Consider the following 23902-nt stretch of genomic DNA (forward strand, 5'->3'; position numbering starts at 1 on the left):
CAATCTTCCAATCCTCCTTAATACAGAGATGGTGCCAGGGGACTGGAGAATTCTGCGGAAGGCCCAAAGCAGACCGCTTAAGTGCCTAATAGCATTGGGAATCCCTTGGTGAGGTGTCACTTGTTTCAAAATGGCCGTCCTATCGATGGGCTGAGAGTATATCACTAGATACTGCCCATAGAGTACAAAAACAAGGAAGTATGAAGAACAAATACTGGTTATTCCTCAAGTGGAGCATTATGTTCAATTCTAGACACCACATTTTAGGAAATATGTGCATGTTTAAGAGAGGTTGCAAAAAAATTTACAAGAATGCTTCCAGCGATAAGGGACTTCAAATACATTGATGAAATGGAGAAGCTTACTGTGATGAATGTAAGAAATTTTTATATCTATTATACTGTATGTCTATAACAGTCATTTTATTATAAGAATACAGGTTAAGGTATCCAGATTATATGTCTGCTAAAGCTGTGGTTAAGGGGTTAGCACAGGGGTGGGCAAACTACGGCCCGCGGGCCGCATGCGGCCCGCCAAAGGTATTTCTGCGGCCCACCAAGTCATTAAAAAAAAAAAAAAAATTTTTTTTTTTTTTTAATTTTTTTTTTTTTTTTTTAATTTTTTTTTAAAGTTAATGGGGGGGGCTGTTGGGTTACTTACTGGTATAGGGTGGATACGTTGACTTGAGTAGGGTGATCATTGCTCGACACAACATCGAGGGCTGAAGGGCCTGTTCTGTGCTGTACTGTTCTATGTTCTATATGAGGCGCCCAGAATCATAACCGGGGGAAGTAATTATTTTACTTAATATACTATGCGGCCCTTTGTGAATTGTGAATTTCTGAATGTGGCCCTTGCACGGAAAAGTTTGCCCACCCCTGGGTTAGCAGCTAGGCAGGCTGTGGTGTGACTCATGGGAGGGGCTGAGTCTGTTTTTAGATTTGTTTTCAGCCCTGCCCTGTGTCTGTTGTTTTTAGTTTCATTTTTAGAGTTTTGCTCTGGTTTCTGAGGAAAGGAGGTATGTTTTCCAGACTGACTTCTGAAAGCTTCTCTCCCAGGGACGAAGTCTGTAAGCCACTGAGTGTTAACTGTATTAATAAGTGGCATTTGGCCTGTGTGTGGGGATATGCTTAATTGAAAGTTTAGAAGTAGATGGGACAGTAAGCTCAAAGACCTTTCTTTTTGGTGGTCTCGTCCTGTTTCCTAATATATGTTGGAGTCTGGTCAAACTCAAACGTCACAACTCAGTGTAAAAGCACCCCGAGGTGTCAGCGACCACAATATGATTGAATTTTACATCCCGTTTGAAAGAGAGTAGAGTGGGTCTCAGAGTAGCATTTTAAGGGCAATTATGTTGGTATGAAAGCTGAACTGTGTGAAGTGAATTGGCTGGGGGATAGATCAACATAGAAGCAGTGGAAGACATTTAAGAAGAGGTTTCAGATAATTCAGAATAAGTATATTCCTACCATAAAGAATATTTCTACAGGGAGGAGCCACCGTCCATGGTTAACTAAAGAAATTAATGAAAGCATCAAACGTAAGGAAAGAGCATGGACTGGAATCTCCATCGGTGGGATCCAGTCACAGCCTGTCCCACGGCAGCCTTTACAATTCTCTGCATTTGCGGAGAATCTCGCCCCAGGTCTTGAGAGTTGTGTGCTGGGCCACACCTTTGAAAAGGGGGTACTGATTTAGTGGATCTTGTTATTAAATTGGAACAGTTTAAGGGGAGAATTTATTAAATGTTATACATAGATTACTGTAGCTGTATGGGATATTTATATGGGTAGTTGATAAAAATGCTTACTGAGTGCGCTTATTGAAATGTTAAATAAATTCATACAGTAAACTTTGTTTTTGATTAAAAGTGCTTAAGGCTTCTCTTGAATAACACCTGAAAGGCAGGCCCTTGTGCTCATTGTAACCAAAATCAATAAAGAGTTGTAGGTCAGGTGAACTCCATGATATACTTTGGAATTTTCTAAACCCTGGCTCGTAACAGTAGCAGTAAGCAAAACACGCATGGGCAGTGAAAAATGGAGGCTGACTACTGATGCTAGTATTGTATGCTGTTGCTGAAAAGGCAAGTCAATATATGCGCTAAAGCATGATTTTTGGGAACATATACACCAGGTCAAATTATACTATGTGATTTATGGTATTTTCTTATTGTTATCCACCTTTCATATTTAAATACAAAGCAAATACGTTTCAGCAAATCATTTTTTGTTTGTGTCTTTACAGTTATTCCTCATTTAGCCAATCTGTAATCGACATCCATTCAAACACAGAAAATGTCCATAGGGTGCTGAACGAGATCAGGATGTTAATGGCGTGGATGGTGTACAAGATCTGAGAGTGGAAATATATTCATGTTTCATATTCATTCATGTGAAACAATGAGTCTCAATCTGATATATGCGTGAGGCTTAGATTTGAGATTCAATCTCTCGAAAACAAAAGCTTTATCCAAAAAATGGTAATTGGAATTTTCCAGGCACTTTCCAAAATGTTTCACTGCAGGATGAAAGATACCTGAGGGCTCAATTCATTCAAACAGAAAACAGTCACTATAATTAAATCAGTCTCACTGAAGAATAACAAATAGGAGAAAGGCTTCAGAATAGAAAACCTGGCAGGATAATGGAAACCCAAGGGTAATTGTAAAATAATACAATTTTTAAAAAACTTGCCTGGAACATATGCCAGTGGATAAAGCAGCACGGCTTTTGTTCATTTATGCCAGATGTATGCTAAGACCATTAAATCCTACATAAAGTCTCCCCTCTAATACTGCATTAATCTTCTGTGTATTTTTGTCAGGGAAACCCAGAAGGATTGAACCATTCTGCTGCTCTCTGTCAATCTGTATCTCACTATTTCTGTAACTACTGTCTTTCCAGACACCACCTGACGTCTGCTTCATCCTTTGTACCAGAAGGTGACAAGTTCATTTCTGTGGGCGGAATTCTCCCCCCCCACGCCGGGTGGGAGAATTGCGGGGGCGCTGCGCGAGTCCTGCCACGCCCCCCCGGCACCCGCACGTGATTCTCCTACCCCCCCCAAACCGGCGCGGTGAGATTTACGGCTGGCCGCTCGAGAATCGCCACTCACCGTTTGTAACGGGCGAGCAGCGATTCTCCGGCCCAGATGGGCCGAGCGGCCTGCCCAACACGACAGGTTCCCGCCGCCGCTGTCCACACCTGGTCGCTACCGGTGGGAACAGCACGGGAACTGGGGGGGAGGGGGATCCAGCACCGGGGGGGGGCACTCCTTTCCTCCGCCGCCCCGCAAGAAATGTCGGATTGATCTTGCGGGGCGCCCGCGGGGATGACGGCAACCGAGCATGCGCGGGTTGGCACCGGCCAACCTGCGCATGCGCGGGTGACGTTATTTATGCGGCGCCGGCCAAGGCCCGGCGCGTGTAAATGACGCGGCGCCGCTCCTAGCCCCCCGGGGGTGTGAGAATAGGGGCCGAGGAGCGGCCTCCGATGCCGGAGTGACACACTCCGGTTTTCACTCCGGCATCGGGACTTAGTCTCCCGATGGGAGAATTTCGCCCTGTGTCTACTCCTCATCCAGGCTTTCATGGGAGGTAAGGAGAAAAGGGAAAATAGTAAACTAAAAGAAACATAAACCAAGAAAAAACCCTGGGCGGGATACTCCGCAACCCGAACAGTGATCGGACGGAGAATGGCTCCTGAGAACGGAAGCGGGACAGATGCCAGTTTGACGCTGGGTCGTGATGCTCCACCCCATCCAGACCACTCTCTAAATATTTTAAAAGTCACAAAGCAGGAATAAAAAGCTGGCTGCCGGCAAAATGGAGCATCCCGATGGCGGAGAGTCCAGCCCCTTGACTGTACCAAGGTTTTTGTGACATTGACTTTGCTATTTAAAGATGTCTAATTTTGAAGATATCTTGCTGCTTCTGAGCCTAATAATTCACCCTCCTTAGCTTCCAATTTGGCAGGCAGGAAATGTATGGTCATGATTGATGAAGGCTCAAACATTTGCATGCAGTTCCCATGTTTGAAATGGGTGTTAGGACCTTTGGGCATGATCTAACAGCCTTGTCTCGCCCAAAGGCCCTAATCTCACCCTCAGTGGGCGTGATCCAGATCTGCATATTCAAGTGAACTCACGTGAATATGTCTGTGCCGGGGTTACCCAAGGCGCGAGATCAAATAGCCTTGCCTTGGGGACCTCGAGGGGGCGCCATTTAGCATTAATTTCCACAAACATGGCCCAGGTGTACCGGCAAATGGGGGAGGGAGGGGTGTCTCCCAGGTGATCGGAGACTTCCAAGTGGTTGGTCTCTGGGCAGGGTCATACCCTGGCACCCATGATGTCACCCAGACACCATGATAGTGCCAACCGGGTGCCCTCAGCCATGCCTGGGTGCCCAGTTGGTACTGCCCGGCTGGCAGCGGCATTGTCAGGGTGCCAGGCTGGCAGTACAAAGATGCCCAGGTGGCATTTTTCTCATGCTGGATTGGGTCCGGGGATGCCCTTCCCTTATGAGGTGTGGTTTGAGGAGGCTCGAGGACCTCCAAATTGATAAGGTGGGTCATTGGGTGGGTCCGGGGGCCGCGGTGGATGGTCCAGAGATCGGGGCGCCATTTAAAAATGTAATTTATGTTCAATCTCCATAAATAGAATAGTTTGTTGTCGGCTCGCATGCGGCATGCCTTTATGGCAGTGAAGAGAGCACACTTTTCAGATGGGTAAGTGAATGAATTGTAGTACAGATTGTCTTGGATGAATTGGCAACTGTTACGAAAAAGGTTAGAATGATATTGTGTCCTTGCTACCAGAGTTTGTTTTGTTCCAATTGATCTAAACAAAAAACAAGACTCAATGCTTTTTGGTCAAAGAATCATTGGCCTGAACTTTTAGGATTAGGATTAGGATTTGTAGCATCTGAAGAGTCGTTTGAACACATACCCATTGACTCTGAGAGCCCTGCTGCCACTTTACTCTCTAATGACCACTGATTGGCATAAAGGAGCACTTCCACCCATCAGTCGGGAACAAGTCCCACATTAGAGAGCTGGCGGCCAATCAGATTGGTCAGCAACTCGCCAGCCCCTCCAGCAATAGCGCTGCAGTGGCTGGAAGAGGCACTGTATGGAGTTGCCAGGGCATACGTCCCGGGAACTGGAGGCCCAGGTAAGTGTCAGCAATCCCAGGGTGGGAAGGGTCGCGAAGGCCTGGGGGATCGCAGTGATCTTTCTGGGTCTTGGGGGATAGGCCAGAGGGAGGGAAGTCTGGAGGTCACCAAGCCTTAAGGAGAGGGCCCCCCCCCACCCCCATTGATTTTTAGTGAGGGTCTCCACTGTTATTCCATCTAGGCCAGTGTGTTGTGAAGTCTTGATCTGTATGAAACTCATTGTTTAGGCTGGTTCCACATCCACTTTTTCTGTTTTGACTTCAGAGACGACACTTCCCTGACATACTCCAGTGTTTGTCTCAGAAAACTCATAGCAAGCTTCCTGACCAGAAGGAGCAGGCTGTCTTTGTAAGCCCTGTGATTAACAGTATCATTTTGGTTGGAATGCTGAGAGATTGCAACAGGAGCCATAGTTGCTCTCTACTCAGTATGTCAAAGTATATATTTACTGCCCCCCCATATTTGAGTTATTTGGCAGAGACCAACCATACTGTAAATATCAGCTCAATGGTAGACCTGTTCTCTCTGCGGTCAACCTGTTGCTTTCAGTCTTTATCTCAGAGACGTTTTGTTCAAAGTGAATAAATGGCCACTGTTGACCATGGGCCATCGTTGATCCTCTATAATTGCTGCAGTCTGTTTGTAATATTGTGTTGATTGTCCTTTTAATAGTCCCAGCACTAATCCCTGTGATACCCCATTAGTCACTGTCTGCCATTTGGAGAAAGACACGTTTATTCCTAATTTTTGTTTCCTATCTGCCAGCCAGTTTTCTAGTCATCTCGATACACTACCCCTAATGCCAACACTTAAATATAACATGCTAATCTCTTATGTGGGACTGTGTCAAAAGACTTCTGCAAGTCCAAATGAACCGCATCTACTGGCTCCCCTTCATCAACTCTACTAATTACATCGTCAAAGAATTCCAGTAGATTTATTAAGCATGATTTCTCCTTCATAAATTAATGCTGATTCTGTCTGATCCAGCTACTACTTTCCATCTGCTCTGCTACAAAATCTAGAATTTTCCTCACTGCTGGCTTACTGGTCTATAATTCCCTGTTTTCTCCCTTTTTAAATAGTGGGGTTATATTAGTTACCCTCCATTCTGTAGGAACTGTTATAGAGTCTATAGAATCCTGGAAGATGACGACCAATGCATCCACTATTTCCAGAGCCACTTCCTTAAGTACCCTGGGATGTAAATTGTCAGGCCCTGAAGATTTATCGGCCTTCAATCCCATCAATGTCCAGAATACCTTTTCTCTACTAATACTGATCTCTTTTAGTTCCTCCCTCTCACTAAACCCTGTGGACACCAACATTTCTGGTATGTTATTTGTGTCCTCCTTTGTGAAGACAGAACCAAACTACATATTTAGTCTGTCAGCCATTTCTATGTTCCCCTGTTTCTGACTGACATTTGATTTCACCAATCTTTTTCTCTATACCTATGGAAACTTTTAGGGTGAGTTTTTATGTTCCCCGCAAGTTTACTCTTGTACTCTATTTTCCCCTTCTTAGTCAATCCTTGGTCCTTATTTTCTGAATTCTAAACTGCTCAGGTCTATTGCTTTTTTTGGTCAATTTGTATGCCTTTTCCTTGGATCTAATACTATCTCTAATTTCCCTTGTAAGCCAAGGTTTGGTCACTTTTCTTGTTTTCTACTTTTGAGCCAGACAGGTAAAATGATTGTTGGAGTTCACCCATGTGCTCCTTGAATGTTTGCCTTTGCCTATCCACCATCACCCCTTTAAATAATGATTTCCAATTCACCTTGGCCAACTCACGCCGCATATCATGATAGCTTTCTTTATTTAGATTGAAGACCCTAGTCTCAGAATCAATCACGTCGCTCTCCACCTTGATGAAAAATTCTCTCATATTATGGTTGTTCATCCCTGAAGTGTCTTGCACTACTAGATTGCCAATGATTCCTTTCTCATAACACAATATCCAGTTGAGGATGGCTTGTTCTCAGGTTGGTTCCTCAATGTATTGATCCAGAAAACCATTCAGTATATTGTCCAGGAATTCCTCCTCTACACTGTGATTAATTTGATTTGCCCAATCTATACGCATATTAAATTCACCTATAATTACACATATTCCTTTATTGCATGCATCTCTAATTTCCTGTTTAAAGCCATCCCCAAAATCACCATTGCAGTTTGGGGGTGTATATACAACACCGACCAAGGTTTTTTGCCCCTTGGTGTTTCTCAGCTCTACACACATAAATTGCACATTGTCGGTGCTAATATCTTTCCTCCCTATTTTGTTAATCCCCTCTTTAACCAGCAATGCAACCCACCACCTTTTCCTTTTTGGCTGTTCTTCCTAAATGCTAAATTCCCTTGAATGTTCAATTCCCACTCCTGGTCACCCTGTAGTCATGTCTCCACAATCCGAACTGTATCAAACCCGTATACATCTATTTGCGTAATTAATTCACCCACTTTATTGCAACTACTCCATGCATTATGGCACAAAGCCTTAATGCATGACTTTTTAACATTACTTGTCCTGTTACCACTATTGTTCGCTGTGGCCCTGTTTGAATCTGGTCCTTGGCTTCTCTGTCTATCACTTTTCTTACTCCTATTTCTGCCTTTTGTTTTGCCTTTGATTCCCCCTCCTCTGACTCCTTGCACAGATTCCCATCCCCCTTCCATTTTAGTTTAAACCCTCCCCAATCGCTCTCACAAATACTCCCCCTAGGACATCAGTTCCTGTCCTGCCCAGCTGTAAACCATCCAGTTTGTACTGGTTCCATCTCCTCCAGAACTGGTCCCAATGCCCCAGGAATCTGAAACCCTCCCCCTCACATCACCTCTTCAGCCACGTATTCATCCAATATATTTAGTTACGAATGCAGGAGGGCTGATCAGTAAGTTTGCGGATGATACTAAAATTGGTGGGGTGGTAAGTAGTGAGGAGGATAGCCATTGAGTACAGGAGGATATAGATGGGCTGGTCAGATGGGCTGATCAGTGGCAAATGGAATCCAATCCGAATAAGTGTGAGGTGATGCACTTGGGCAGGACAAACAAGGCAAGGAAATGCATGTTAAATGGCAGGATTCTGGGACGCACCAAGGATCAGAGGGGTCTTGGTGTGCTTGTACACTGGTCACTTGCTTGTACACTGGTCACTTAAGGTAGCAGAGCAGTTGGATGCAATAGTTAAGAAGGCATTTTGTATATTTACCTTTATTAGCTGAGGCACAGAGTTTAAGAGCAGGGATGTTATGCTGGAACTGTATAAAACGTTGGTTAGGTCTCAGCTAGAGTATTGTGTGCAGCTCTGGAATTTGCACTACAGGAGGGATGTGATAAGACTGGAAAGGTGCTGAGGAGATTGATCAGGATGTTGCCTGGGATGGAGAGTTTTAATTATTAAGAGAGATTGGATAGACTTGGGTTGTTTTCAGTGGTGCAGAGTAGACTGAGGGGAAACATGATTGAGATATATAAAATTATGAAGGGCATAGATAGAATAGACAGGAAGAAACATTTCCCCTTAGTGGAGGGATCAATGACCATATATTTAAGGTAAGAGGTAGGAGGTTTAGAGAGGATGTAAGGCAAAGTTTTTTCACCCAGAGGATGGTGGGAGTTTGGAATACGCTGCCTGAAAGGGTGGTGGAGGCAGAGGCCCTCATAACATTTAAGACATAGTTAGATTGTACTTGCAATTCCAGGGCATGCAAGGCTATGGGCCAAGTGCTGGAAAATGGGATTAGAATTTTTAGGTGGTTGTTTTTGACTGACACAGGCGTGATGGGTCGAAGGGCCTTTCCTGTGCTGTATAATTCAAGACACTATGACTCCAAGATTCTATCCTGCTCTTTCTGCTCTGAGTAGCATGTGGCACAGGTAGTAATCCTGAGATCACTATCTTTGAGGACAGACTTCTCAAGTTTCCTCCAAACTGCCTATAATCTGCTTTTCGGACCTCATGTCTCTTTTACTATGTTGGTTGTATCAATGTGTTATCATGACCCACCAGTTGTTCACCCTCCCCCTCCAGAAAGTCCTGTAAATACTCTGAAACATCCTTGACCCTAACACCACGGAGGCAATATACCATTCTTGTTTGCAGCTACAGAAACGCATATCTATACCTCTTAAAATTGGATTCCATAGAAGTATTTCATTCTCACACTTTATACTCCTCTCCTTGGCAGCAGATCCAGCCATGCTACAACAAATTTGGCTGCTGCTGCTTTCCCCTGAGAGGTCATTCCCCTCAACAGTATTCAAAGTGATATGTCTATTTTGCAGATGAATGGCCACAAGTGATTCCTGCACTGCCTGCCTAGCTCTCTTTCTCTGCCTGGTGCTCAACCATTCCCTTCCTGGCTGTGGAGTCTGAGCCTGTAGTGTGACCACCTCTTTATAGGTGTTATCCACAATACTCTCCGCCTCGTGAATGCTCCACAGTGTTGTTAGCCATCGCTCCAGCACCAAAACCGGTTCTTCCAGGAACTGCAGCTGCAGACACTTCCTGCACACAGGCTGGCCCCGGGCACTGGAAATGTTTCCGGCTTCCCACATGGAGCACAAGGAGCAAACCACGGCTTTGAGCTCTCCTGTTTTGACTTGCCCCTTTAAATTAAACCTTTGGGAGATGTTTGATGTCAGATTATATCCAATTCTCTGTGGCCCTTCTTTCTTGTTGCTCGTTACTACCAAATATGGCCCTTACAAGCTATAAGCCTTAAAATGTTTTCTCGACCTATAAGTGATGAATGCAATAAAAACTTACCTGACCTTACTACTTACTAATCAGCTCTCTCTCTTTTTGCCTCTGGTGTTGCAGCAGGGCAAGACCACTCTCTGAATATTAAAAAAATTACAAAGCAAGGATAAAAAACATCTCTTTCTGCTCTGCACCACATTCACACTCTGTTCCAAATTCCCGATCCCCACACTCACTCTGGCTGTGTCTCACTCCAGATGGGAAGATGAATCAAATCAGTTTTCTCGCTCTCTCTAGTGTTTATGAAGCTCAGCTGCGCTCCGCTCCTGCTGGACTGAGACTGAGCTCCATACTCAGTCTTTTTCACTTCACCTTCTCCCTGATTCACATAACAGCCTGTTTTCTCTCAACTCCAAAAGAACTCTCATTTAGCCCAACAGCACTCGCTATAGGCCATATAGGAGTGAAATAAGGAGTACTTTTCACACACATATTTGTGTTAAAACTCCAAAAAATGACTGCATTTTCTTTGAATGCTAGTACAGATGGCACTCACCCAAGGGTGTTAAAGGAAATGGGACATGCCTTTTCCAGCTCCTTGTCAGATCCTTAACAGTTTGCTCATGCCTGAGATTTTGTCCGTTGAATTGAAAGAATGGTTCTGCAGTCTCAATATTCCAATAACGTGATAAGCCTCCTCTCTTGCCACAATGGAAGGGCAGAATATGGGCATCAAATTCGGATTTTCACTTTGAGGTGTTTGAAGAATGTCTCGTGGGTCAGGTTATGCCATAGATGAACTTAGCGTGCCTAATGCAAAGGGGCATTTACGATTGTTGGGTGTAAAGCATTTTAGAAAGTTTTGTATCTTAATGACATTTACTTTCCATTTAATCACATTCTCTGAACTTTCCCAGTAGAAATTCAAACTACTCAATGATTGGAAACTTATAATCACAGCCAAGCGAAAAACTTACAGAAATGTTTCTTTCGACAAGAAAAATGACACTCAACCAACGGTGAAGTGGAAACAGCTTTCATTTGAGCCATTGACCTAATTGCAATTTGAGAAGATAGCATCTGTCTTTATTTTCAAGAAGTTGTGCTGGATTAGGTCAAACTGAATTCAATTTGAGATGGCTGATGGGAGTGAGGCTCCCTGGTAGTACGATAGGCTTGTAACATAACCCCTTTAGAAAAGAAAACAGGGTAACAAGAGGTGACTGAGATTCCTGAAGTATCTTTAGTAAGGATACAAAGACAGGGAATAATTGAATTGAATATGTTTCTGTTTAAAAAAGTTCTAACATGAAGTGTTCCATTTTTGAGACAAATATTAAAATAATGAAAGAGAAACTTTATCCCCTGCCCTTGAACAGATTTTAAAATATCTTTCTCACCAACTATCTCCCATATTTTCTGCTTCTGAAAGGCATTGATTTCTTCCTGGGACACAATTCCACAAAACCAGGCAGTCCTTACTGCCGTGTCCAAATGGCTATTAATGATAAAAGGTCAATTCAGTGATTTAAACCACGCAATATGGGAGCCGCATTCTGAGGTTATTCATGAACCTTCTCCACCTTTCTCCTCGCCTGAGGTGTAGTGATCCTCAGGTTGAATCCACCAGTCAGCTCTCCCCCCTCAAAGGGGAAAACAGCCTATAGCTATTTGGGACTAAGTCGTCTTTACTTACTTATTTTATAGGAGCCATTTTCAAAAGATGTTCCCTTGAGAAGCAACTTTGTGCTAGAAGTTTGATTCTTTGGGCTATTGGACACCCTCTATTTGATTTGTGTTTATTTCCCTTTTTAGTTAATCTGTGCTGTTTATTATTCTGTACTTATAGTGCAGAAGGAAGGGAATCTGTTCCTAGGTCATTGCCAATGGTATTCTTTAGTCATCTGTTGGGAAATGTGTGAGGGTGGACTTGGAGGCACATATAGGCCAAGAAAGGACAGCAAGTTTCCTTTCCCAACATAAAGGACATTAGTGAACCAGTTGGGTTTTTACAATAAAGCCAGTAGTTTCATTGTCATCATTACTGATACTTGGTGCAGAATGTTTTGAGTGGCGAGGTTTCCCACCGCACCATCCAAATAATGGGCGGAAAATGCATCACCGTGGATTGCAGCTGTTGCGTGACAATTAATTGGCTAGAGATGGGACTTCCATCTCTCACTCGGACACAAGTCCAGCTTCAGAGTCCCAGCAGTGCCAGTGACAGCAGTGACCAGGTCCACACCCAATCTCTGGATCCTAAGTACTGGAATCCAGGATGAGGTAAGTGTTGGGGGGTGGGGAGTTGGGGCAGTGGAAGTTGACATCATGGAGGGGAGGGCAGATGAGGCTGAGGGGATTCAGGAGAGGAGATATGGGAAGAGAACAGCCACTGGGGCAGATGTTTTAGGGGGTTGCACCCCATTTACACCTCCCCACTGGCGGAGGACCGTAAAACCCTGCCTTTGATATTTTCTTAGTCCACATTTACTCAATTAACTGAATTTCCATTATCTGAGTGCTAAAGTGGGATCTGAAAGCACACCTCAAGAAGTTCAGTCCAGACTGCGATAGTGTTGGTCCAATTACAACCACTAGGCTTCTGTACCCATTGCTCATATATAATCCTTGATTTTTTTTAAATCGTGGATACATTTCCCACTTTACACTACAACAACTTGCATTTATACGATGCCTTTAACACAGTAAAATATTCTACTTCACAGAAGCGTACACTGAGCCAAAAAGGAAGATATTGGGAGGGGTGACCAAACGCTTGAACAAATAGACAGATTTCAAAGGATGTCTTAAAAGAACAGAGGAAGGTGCAGTGGGGCCTCCAGCTGAAAACACAACTGTTATTGATGGGGCTTAGTGGGGGGGAGGGGGGGGGGGGATGTAAAAAAGGACGTTGTCTGAGGAATGAATTTGGAGACTGATGGTTATAGAGTGCAGGAGATTACAGAGATAGCCAGGAAAGTGCAATGTCATGAAGAAATTTAAACAAGAGAGGGTGAAATTTGATTTGAAAGTGTTGGTGGATAGGGAGCCAACACACAGCAGCAAAAATGTTGTAGGGGTTGGGATACGGACAAAAAGGTTTGAAGTTTACAGAGCATGGAGAATGAGAGGCTGACCAGGAGAAAATCAGGCGTCAAGTCTGCAGCTGACAAAAAAATGGGATTAAGTTTCTGTGGCAGATGGGCAGAGACAGAAGTTCTGGAGGCACAGTCTTTGTAACTTTAAATTTGATAACTTTTTTGGCTTTCCATTGTTGACTAGAATGTGGTTACTTATATTGGGAAGATTTACAGTATAATAATGGTTTTAGAATTATTCTGTTGAGAAGATTACCCAACATCCGGTAGGCATGTAAAAAAGAGTCCATTTGAACATGTTCATTTTTGTTGTATTGGATATTATACAGTTTTCTAAATGAAAGTAGACCTCATAAAATAATAAAACAAAAGAAATGCCAGAACTATTCAATAGGCTGTGGGGTGGCGAGGGTGGGGGGTGGGGGGAGAGCAGAGTTAGCATTTCAGGTTAAAGGTTTGTCATTAGTTCTGATTTCTGTTTTTATTTCTGAATTCCAGCTCTTGCCTTCAAACACAATGCCTAATTGCTGCATTTTGGTAACATGAGCACTTTTTCCTCTGCCAGCCTCCATTTTGTATCATAAAGCTAACAGCTGCTCATTAGAAAAGAAGTCACTTTCAGATCAGCCACACCTCTGCCAAGCAGAATGTCGTTAGCATTATTAGGAAATTGATGCACAGCCAAGTTGTCTTCAAGGCTGAACAAGCTGGGATGCCTAAAGCAATCTTCGTATTGAACTATTGCAGACCGTTCTGCGTCACTGTACATCTGTTCTTGCAGGATATTTGAATAACTATTATGAAACAACCAGTATACGGTACCTCACTGTGCATTCAACAGATTTAGTAAATGTTGTCATTATAAAGGAGAATGCATTTTTTCTTCATGCCAGCCTCAGAATAAATATTGAATCTAATCCTTTAAATTCCAGTCAACCACTGATTTATCATTTCTGTCCAATTGATTGGATGTACAGATGTGGTCTCTCAGTTACAAGGTATGAAAGACCCTGATGTGTACCAGAATACAAATGCCTGTGAACCACAGAGTCTGAATATTTTGTTTTATCTCCAACCTCTGTTTTCAGGACAGAATGAGAGAAAAGCAAGAAATCACGCTGTTGGAGCCGTGGGACGGATGAAATTTGCAATGCTGCAGGAAGCGTTTACGTTACTGCATGTTGAACATCAGGGCCAGTGAGCAGATTTCTTCTGTGTAAACACAAACTCTTCGTGATATGTAATTGTCTTGGCCGCTATAACTCACAAGCATACTGGATGCTTGCAGTTGCATTTGTGCACTGCAGTTTGGTAGAATCATTGCATGGAAAATATTGCTTGGACACATCAATCCAATATTAGTTTCTTCCAACTCCAGGAATAGAACAAATTTTTATGTAAATATCTGACATAAGATATTGATGACTGTTGAAAATATTTACTCAAATTGGCAATGTTTTAGTAGGATCGGGAGAGAAGCCAGAATAGCAACACATTCAGAAGGCCACACTCACCATATTGAGTGCATTTTCTGTTTTTGTTTCATTCATGGGATGTTGGTGTCACGAGCTGGGTCAGCATTTATTCCCCATCTCTAATTGCCCTTGAGAAGATGGGTGATGCCTTTTTGAACTGCTTGAGTCCCTGTGGTGTAGGTACACCCGTAATGATGTCACAAGGGAGTTACTGGATTTTGAACCAGCAACAGAGAAAAATAGCAATATAGTTTCAAGTCAGAACAGTGTGTGCGATTTTGAGGGGAACTTGCGAAGTTCCCATGCATACGTTGCCCTTATGCTTCTAGTTGGTAGAGGTCACTGGCTTGGATGGTGGTGTAATGTACAAAAACAATGGTTGAGGGTGCAGCATAGATTCACTAAGACATTATCAGGGCTTAGCAGTTACAGTTATAAAGAGACCTGTGAAAAGTTATTTCTCAGTCAAGCTGACAGAATGAAATGATGACCTGACAAAAATGTCCAAAGATAAATAGAAACAAATTGATTTTGCTGCAAGACATGATAAGGATGCAAATAGCGTACAAAAAATTGAAATGAAAAGAACATCACTTATTGTCACAAAGTAGGCTTCAAATGAAGTTACTGTGAAAATTAAAGCAGAGATTGGCAAAAAATCTTTGCCAAGAGGGTAAATCAAATGTGATATACTCTATCACATACTTTTGAAGTAGAGACCATAAAGGATGAAAATAGTTGATAGAAGATAGACCATTAAGGTAACAGGATTAGAAGTGGTAACTTAAATGCAGAAAACGCTAATACAGAGTTAATGGGTTGGATGGCTTGTTTTTAGGCTTTAAAGTTCGATGATTTTTCATCTGAACAATATTCCATACAATCAACCTGATGCTGTTTTGTAGCATAGTGACATACTTCAGTGAAAATTCTAGCATTTAATTAAATATTGGCAAAGAAACAAAAGCTGAGTAAAGAGCACTTAAGTAAATTTGTGTCGTATTTTTTAGTGTGTTTATGTCCCTCAAAGTACTTTGGGCGGGATTCTCCATTTCAGAAACAATGGGTGGGATTCTCCAATTGCTGACGCGGAAATCGCATTCAGCGATTGGACAGAGAATCCCGGTTGACGCCGAAATCGGGGGCGGCGCCTGTTTTCAGATGCTCTGCCCCCTCCCAAATGGCTTCATCGGTGATTATGCCGCACACTGTTGGGATGGCCTCAGGACGTCATCTGAAGGCCCTCCCCCGATGCTCCGCCCTCGATGGGCCGACTTCTCGATGGCGTGGATCACTTGTGGTCTGAGGTTTCGTCAACCTCGCGTGGTGGCTGCAAACTGTGTCCAGCACCGCCACAGTCAGGAGGGAAGCCGCTCCGCTGGCCAGGGGGGCTTTGGCGGGCTGGGGGGACTGGCGGGGGTGGTCCAGGGGTGGCGAGGGGGGTTACAGGGGGGCACTATCTGGCAGACTGGGTCCACGCACGCCCGGCACCATGTTGTACAGCGCGACCTCTGCATGTTGCCGCCGTATGTAAGTGCGGCCATGGACCCGCTCCATATTTGCAGGAAAAGCCAGGGGTTTACGTGGCGCAGCTGCTAGCCCCCCCAGAGCATCGGTGCAGGGGTGGCACTGACTTTATGGCGTAATACTAGATACATGCTCCGGATGTAGCCTCAAAATCGGAAAATTCTGCCCTATTTGCTGACCCGGGACTGAATCGGTGGACTTCTACGACAACTAAATTGGTGCCGACCCCTCGCAATTCATGGGCGTTAATGGGCTAGCACTGGTGCCAGGTGGAACACAACTGATTCCAATGAAAATTGGTGTCCGATGGGATGGGGTCGGGATTGATACTCAGAAGGCTGACAAGCTGCAGCTGCATATTAGCACTCCACTCCCCACACATACTTATTCCAGCCAACAAGATGACAACATGGAGAGTAGCACACCGGTTTGCGGATGCGGATCTGGAGACCTTGCTGGACACCATAGAGGATAGGTGAATCATCCTGTTCCCCAGGGTGGGAAGGAGGTTGCCACCCACCACTGTACCGGTGGGCCTGGGCACAGATGGCAGAGGTCATGAGCATCGTGGGCTCCACTGCCAGGACCGGACAGCAATGTCAGAAGAAGCTGCACGACCTCCTCAGGGTAGCCACAGTGAGTAGGCAGCACCTTACTCCTGTCACCAACCCCCGTATCACAAACCCGTAAACTCGTCCCTCAGCCGGTGGGTTCCTGAACCCTACCTACCTGCAGTGTGCATGTACCCTATCCTGCAGCACATATCAACACCCATACCATCTTGAAGATCACCAGCTGCCCACTTTGCGTGCTGCCCATGTCCAACTGTCTAACACTGTGCACTTTCTGTCCCCCCTCACCGCCCCGCCTCCCCACAGAGGGTACATAACTGCAGAGAGAGGGAGAAAACTGGAGAGGGACAGCTGGACCTGCAGCCTCAAACAGCAGTGGAGCGGCGGGCAGTGGACCTGGTCACTGGACACGGAGAGAGGGCAATCGCTGAGGTGGAGGTCAGCATTGGGCAGCCAAGTGAGACCCTACTGCGTTGCGGTTTCTCATGGCAAGTGTGACACTACCACCACCCCACACACCCCTCACCACACCCTGACTACCCATATGGCTGGTGACACTCTGTACAAGCACAGGTCATGGTGGATGGTCAGTGGGGTGCGCAGCAAGATGGCCACAGCAGTGGAGGTCTGTGCCTGACCACTCCTGTCCCAGGAGGGTCACACCAACCTCACGGCCCATCCCCTGGTTCACAGCTCCAGGGTCCCAGGTTCGATTCCCGACTTGGGTCACTGTCTGTGCGGAGTCTGCACATTCTCCCCATGTCTGCGTGGGTTTACTCCGTGAGCTCTGGTTTCCACCCACAGTCCCAAAGGTTAGATTAGATAGATTGGCCATGCTAAATTGTCCTTAGTGTCTGAAAAAGGTAGGTGGGGTTACAGGGATTGGGTGAAGGTGAAATGAAAATCGCTTATTGTCACAAGTAGGCTTCAATGAAGTTACTGTGAAAAGCCCCTAGTCGCCACATTCTGGCGCCTGTCCGGGGAGGCTGGTACGGGAATCGAACCGTGCTGCTGGCCTGCTTGGTCTGCTTTAAAAGCCAGCGATTTAGCTGAGTGAGCTAAACCAGTCCCTGGTGTGGGGATAGAGTGGAGGTGTGGGGATAGGATTGAGGTGTGGGTTTGGGTAGGGTGCTCTTTCCAAGGGCTGGTGCAGACACGATGGGCTGAATGGCCTCCTTCTGCACTGTAAATTCTATGATTTTATGGTCACCACCCATCACCTCCCGCTACAACCCCCCCCCCCTTCCCCCCCTCCCCGGCCAGCCCTGGCAGATCTCTCCCCTCCCTCCCGCTGCAGTCCTGTTTACGACAGGACCTGCAGTCCACAGTCACACATCTGGAAACATGCCTTATCTCCTCACTCTCCCTCAGCAGCCATGATGCATGTTTCATGATTTTTAAAAACACATGTGAAGACTGCCGTCAATAATTCCTCCTGGCAGAGGCAGAGCAGAGGCCCCGGAGAATAATGTGTCAGGCCCGTTAATGATATGACAACAGCGTTCACTGTCCGTGCAGGGTAGAACGCGTTGATGCTGCTGTCGAGGCACCGGTGCATGGCACTCTGTCAGGTGCCTGGCGTCAGCCACAATTGTTGCCTCACACATGATTCTCCGTCCAATCACGTTTCGTGGTTCCAGTATCGCTGGACGGAGAATCCCACCCTTTGTCCCTCATGAAGAACTTTTGCGTTGAGGAAAGGGACCAAGAAAATCCAATGCTCTGTCTCACATCACATGTAGAGACTTAACACACTGCAGAATGGAATCATAAGGAAACAGGTGAAATGTGAAAGAGACATTACACTGCAAATTATGCAGGCAATTCTCCTGAAGATAAACTGTGATCGGTGACAAAGCAGTATTACAATAGCACATCATATGGAACTCCTTTGCCATCTATTTTGAATGAGTCATTAAGCCATGTTCTAAACATAAATATCTTGCGTTAATGTTCGCACACATAATTTCAAGATCCAAGAAACTACTTGTCCACAAACTAAATGCTGCAATATAGTGTATTTTGTGTTTATTGATCAAAGAATGTTTCCTTTGTGACAGATCTCTATAATCACCAAAAGATGTACCAGAGGTCAAAGCATGGGCAAATGATGAGGAAAGCCTTGCCTGCTACCCTTTCACATGCAGGGAACTGCAAATGTATCACTTCAACATCATCTTCTCATCAAATCCCTCAATTACTTGTCACTTAACTAGTTACCTGTAACCTATCTGATTCATTTCAATTGACTGTTCCAAGGTAATTTATTCCTCATGTTTATCATTCCCTCAGTAAAAATAAATGTTCCAATTGATTTCTTTATTGCTTCTAAAGTCCTATTTTTTATATTTGAGTTACTGGTTTTGAACACTTTACCATGGAAAAATTTGTCATGATCAATTTTATCGATCCTCTTCATAAGCTTGAAAACTTAAAATACCCATCGGTTACCTTTTCTGATGGATAAAAGATTAACTATCAGAATGTTTTTTGATACCTGAAACAAATTAGTGACTCACTTCTGTCGATTCAGGAACAATAATTTCTTAGCTGTAGTTAAGCAACCAGAACCCCACAAGTATCCTAAATAGGTTCTGATCATTGTCTTCTGCAATATATATTACTGTATAAAAGTGCTCCACATTGTATGGGATGACACAAGGAGTATTTCTAAGAGGAAACATAAGTACCTTAACACAAAGGGCTGACTAATTTTTCAACACTGAAGTGAGAAACAGGAGCTGGGTCTGTTTTGGTATCAGAAACCTGTCTCCAGAGGAAAATTAAGTTAAGATTTTCCCACTGGGAAGTCCTTCCGTCCTTCACCGTCTGATCTCCCTCACCACCTCCTGCTTCCTAAGTTGGTGAACCAGCATCCTACTCGCCTTCTCTCCATACTTGTACACTGCCCCTCTGCCTTCCCCATGGACATCAACCCAAACTCCATCTGGAGCTCCAGCTGCTCCTTCAACAACCCTGTCTCTGGGGCCTCCGAGAAACTCCTATCCACCCGCAGAATCTCCTCCACCAGCCTTGCCATCTCTGCTCATTCCACCTTGTCACTATGCGCCCTGATTGATATAAACTCCCCCTGACCACTGCCTTGAGCATGTCCCATAGCGTGGCAGCTTAGACCTCATTTGTGAAGATGTTCAAGGCAGAGTATGATGGCCTCAGTGCTGATGAGGGTATAGATGTCAATGACCACCTTCTTAGTGCTTCCCCATCTCCTGCAACACTGGTTCTCAGCTATCACCATGTAGATCTACCTTTGGTGCTGTGTCCTCTTTGAGGGTATGGCCTCCCTTGCCATTCTTTCATCTCCAATGCCACCTGATCACAGGGATTCACGCCCTTTCTGCAAAAGATGCCACTTGGCCCAAATCCCTCCAATGCTATCTACAGCATTCCTTTTTGACAAGGGGCCATCCTGGTGTGATTGGCAGCCTTGCCTCCTGCTCTTCTGATCCTGCAATTCCAAGGGGCTGACAACCCCATTCGATGTTCGAGTGCCCATTCTCCTGCTACCTGCACAGCATCAAACCCAACTTCTTGCCAAGTGCCAAATCCCCCTTTGATTCCCCGGGGCAGCCTTGACTAACTTCACATTGTTTACCTGCCTCCCTGTAGCTGTTCAAAAACTGACGGCTTCAGAACAATTTGCCCCCCCCCCCCCCCCCCCCTTGAAATATTCTATCCTTCCCTTTCAAAAGGTCTTTAGCTTTTTAACAAGTTTAATTGACCTCAATTGATGGGAGATTGGTGTCGTACCAACCTTTCCACCCTGCTGATTGTTGCTAGTGCCTGGATCAGTGCCTTGAAATTCCCACACCCCTGACTTTTTAGGGGGCCCCAGCACCTCCTTCTGTGAGAGAGGCAGAATTCAGTGCAAGCAAAGGTCCAAGGTTTTCTCACTCATGAGAGGACTAGAGAGTTGAGGGATGGGTAATATTATGATGCAGATTTAGTGTTGTTTCTCGAGCTTCATTGGATTTCTTGCATAATCTCAGTAGAAGGAGAATTGGAGCTCTGAGAATTCTCCCTACCTTACATTTAAGAGTGCGCCCTGACCTGGCCAATGGATGCAGGTGGAAAACTGGAAATCTAGTTCTCCTATTATTTCTCACATTGCAGCCACACTGAAATCATTTTGGATTAGATAATTCAAAGATTGGAATGGAATGCTACTTGAACTTATTGTGGTTACACCTTCTTTGAATCTTGTGGCTCATGAGTTAATTGTGATGAATTATAACTCACAGACGGAATGCTCCAACGTCACAACTGGGACAGCAGCACCAGCATTTCACCAGAAGCCTTAGAAGAAGTCCTGATTGTAACTATTTCATCTAATGAGTGAACAAATGCCTCATGTTGAACTGATCCATATAGACCATGGTTTTACCTGCCTTGTATTAGCTGATGTCAGCTGGCCAGCAAAAAGCATGCTAAAACATCTGAGCTAGGGAGGGGAAGATTTAGACAAGGATCCTGCTTCTTACTTTTACATTGGAGTGTAGGTTCATATGTTGGATAGGACGAGTCATGGCTCTGATGCCTTCCAAAAATGAAGGATCAACACCCTTTTCCCCACCCCACTTCGGATTTGCCAGTGGGCCTGCAGTAAGCAGAAGGGGAAAATGCTCAGGAATGCATACTGCTGCACAACTAACCACTCCCTGGTGCCAGATTGCATCTACCTTCATGGGAAGATGTGAAAGAGGAAATGTGCCTTGTACTGCATATCCTGGCATCTGTCATTTAAAGATGTGTCCCAGTACTACATTTAATCACTCATTCTATTTATACTTTTTCTGTAGGTTGTTACTCAATTTGTTTTTATATTAGGAAACTATTTTCAGATTATTCTTGCCAGTTGCAGTGTAAAATTGGGCAACAACATCCATTGTGGGTGTTTTCAGAAATTTCAGTAGAATGATGTTCTCTGCACAATTATATTCTTTGTTAAAAATGTGTCAGCGCATTAGCCATCCGTAGTCTACCTCAAAGGAAAAGCAGATCTGATTATTATCACATTACTCTTACTAACTATGTCGTTGCCTTTTACAGAGACCATTCTTCAAAAAGTTACTTTTCGTTAGCTGTATAAGTGTTTTGGGACAGACATCCTGAGGATGTGAAAGGGGTGAGAAATGCAAGTTTTTCTTTCTTGGATAGCTTGTGTAAAGAATTACCTTATTGCAATGCAGATGCAACTTGGCGCAGTCTACACATCTGCTATGCCACACCAGGCTTCACTGCAGCTAGAAATTCCAGTATGTTGCCACAGTAGAGTTGGAAGTAAGCCATGGCTCAGTTAGTTAGTAGCATTCTCACTCAAGTCAGAAGGTATTAGAGCACACAACATAACACTCCAGTACAGTACTGGGAGAATATAGCACTGTCAGTGGTACTTTTGAAATACTAAACCAAGACCCCATCTGCCCATTCAGGTGGATGGACAAGAGACCATAAGTACTATTTCAAATAGGTCCTAGCCAATATTTATTCAATTAATATCACCAAAGCAGATTAGCTGGTCATTATATTGAGAGAGCTTGCTGTGCACAAATTGGGGCCATGTTTCCTACATTGACTACATCAAATCATTGGTCATTGGCCGAAACACACCTATATTACTGCAAATCTTTTGCAAAAGCTCAGTGATAGATGAAAAAAATTAAAGTCATCCAGACTCAAGAATGGATCCACACTCAAGAATGAGTCAGAGTTAAGATCACAAGATGGGCTGGGACGATTGCATTACACTGCCAGTTTAAGTGGAGCAATGTTCACACAGCCTCTCACAATCACTCTTCTACATCAGGTACTGGGCAGAAACAGTTAACAAATCTGGCACCCATGAAAGATTTTTAAAAGTCTCTTCCTACTGCTAACAACAAGGATGTCAGTAATGTGACCAGAAGCCTCTTATTTGCCATTACTGACATGTTTAAACTTGACAGATCTACTAGGTTAGCTCCAGCTCCTTTCAGCCATAAAGCCCAAGGAGGGAGAGAGATGGAAGGAAAAAGATGCATCAAAATAGTCCTCAAAACTAATTTTATTCACCACTGCCCATTTTTAGAATTGGAGTTTATCCATCTGAGCAATAGGTAAAATAGGGCAACAAGGAAACTTCATGAAATGGTTTATTCTGCATTTTAAAAGATTAACACAATAACCTGGTTCCTTAGCATGTGCTGCAGTACTGATATATTCTACAGTGAACATCTTTGAATGCATATCTTAAATAGTTTAATAGCTAAGAGCCGTTACCCTGCAAAGAGATTGCTAACTGGAGGTTAAAAAGCCAGATTCTTCAGCAAGTCAAATAGTTTGTTATTTGTGGAATTGTCCTCAAGAATTTTTAAGGAAAGGCATCAGACCACATTCATTTAAAATTTGTAGAATGATACTACAAATCTGGCAGAGCAGTTATGATACAGATGAAAGCTAAACCAAACTGAATGGCTGACACCCAGTGCAGATGGAAAAGACTAATCTGGTTCAGTCGATGAGATTAACTTCCCTGATACAAAACTCAAGTGCCTTCACTGTTCAATTTAACCATCAGAATAAATCCTTTGCACCATGTTCTACTGCTCCCAAGTTGCATCACGTGTACAACACCCAGGCAATGTGCTAACTTTATCAAGACCTGGACTAGTTGGAATTGCCAGAGACCTGTAGCAACTCAATTAAAAGGATATAAACAATGACATAACAGCAAGAAATGTCTTGGAGAGGTGGCAGGAGAGGAAAGTGGATAGATTCCAACCAGAATAAAGGTGGAAAACAGAGAAAATGGGAGGCATCAAAGGCAACATCTCCAGAAAGTGGGTCTGCCAGTGGTTTTCCCCAAACTCCATTTTGTACATGTATTGGTCATAACAGCATCCATAAATACCTCAGCTCTGACGACTTCATGTAACAGCCTAACTAATGAAAGGTGATTCCGGAAAGCGACAAGTGATGTTAGACTGAAAGGGTCAACGCCATGTAGGGCATCTTTACGGTGAGGAAGATCAGCACTTTGTTGCTTTTCCAGTGCGTTGAGGTGCAGCAGCCATTATGGTTCAAGTCAGCACAGCCCTCATTCATACACTTTATCAGTCTTGGGTTCTTGTGTAGTTATGTGGTATGTACAGACATTTAAAAAAAAATGTAAAGTACCCTATTCATTTTTTACAATTAAGGGACAATTTAGTGTGGTCAATCCACCTACCTGCACATCCTTGGGTTGTGGGGGTGAAATCAATGCAAACACGGGGTGAATGTGCAAACGCCACACAGACAGTGACCCAGAATCAAACCTGGGATCTCTGCATCTGAGGCAGCACAGC

The 23902-nt window shown here is 44.2% G+C and overlaps 1 long non-coding RNA gene across 2 annotated transcripts; it reads left to right on the forward strand.

Moving 5' to 3' along the window:
* The first annotated feature begins 3524 nt into the window (after nt 1–3524).
* Nucleotides 3525–18858, forward strand: LOC119963720. 2 transcript variants are annotated; one of them, XR_005460138.1, is made up of 3 exons: nt 3525–3598; nt 14071–14179; nt 18617–18858. It is a non-coding gene; the product is annotated as an uncharacterized LOC119963720 (long non-coding RNA). The 2 variants fall into 2 exon arrangements; XR_005460139.1 differs by lacking the exon at nt 3525–3598 and adding an exon at nt 5073–5175.
* The last annotated feature ends 5044 nt before the right edge of the window (nt 18859–23902 follow it).

The sequence above is a fragment of the Scyliorhinus canicula genome, chromosome 3 (assembly GCF_902713615.1).
Source record: "Scyliorhinus canicula chromosome 3, sScyCan1.1, whole genome shotgun sequence".
Classification (NCBI taxonomy): domain Eukaryota; kingdom Metazoa; phylum Chordata; class Chondrichthyes; order Carcharhiniformes; family Scyliorhinidae; genus Scyliorhinus; species Scyliorhinus canicula.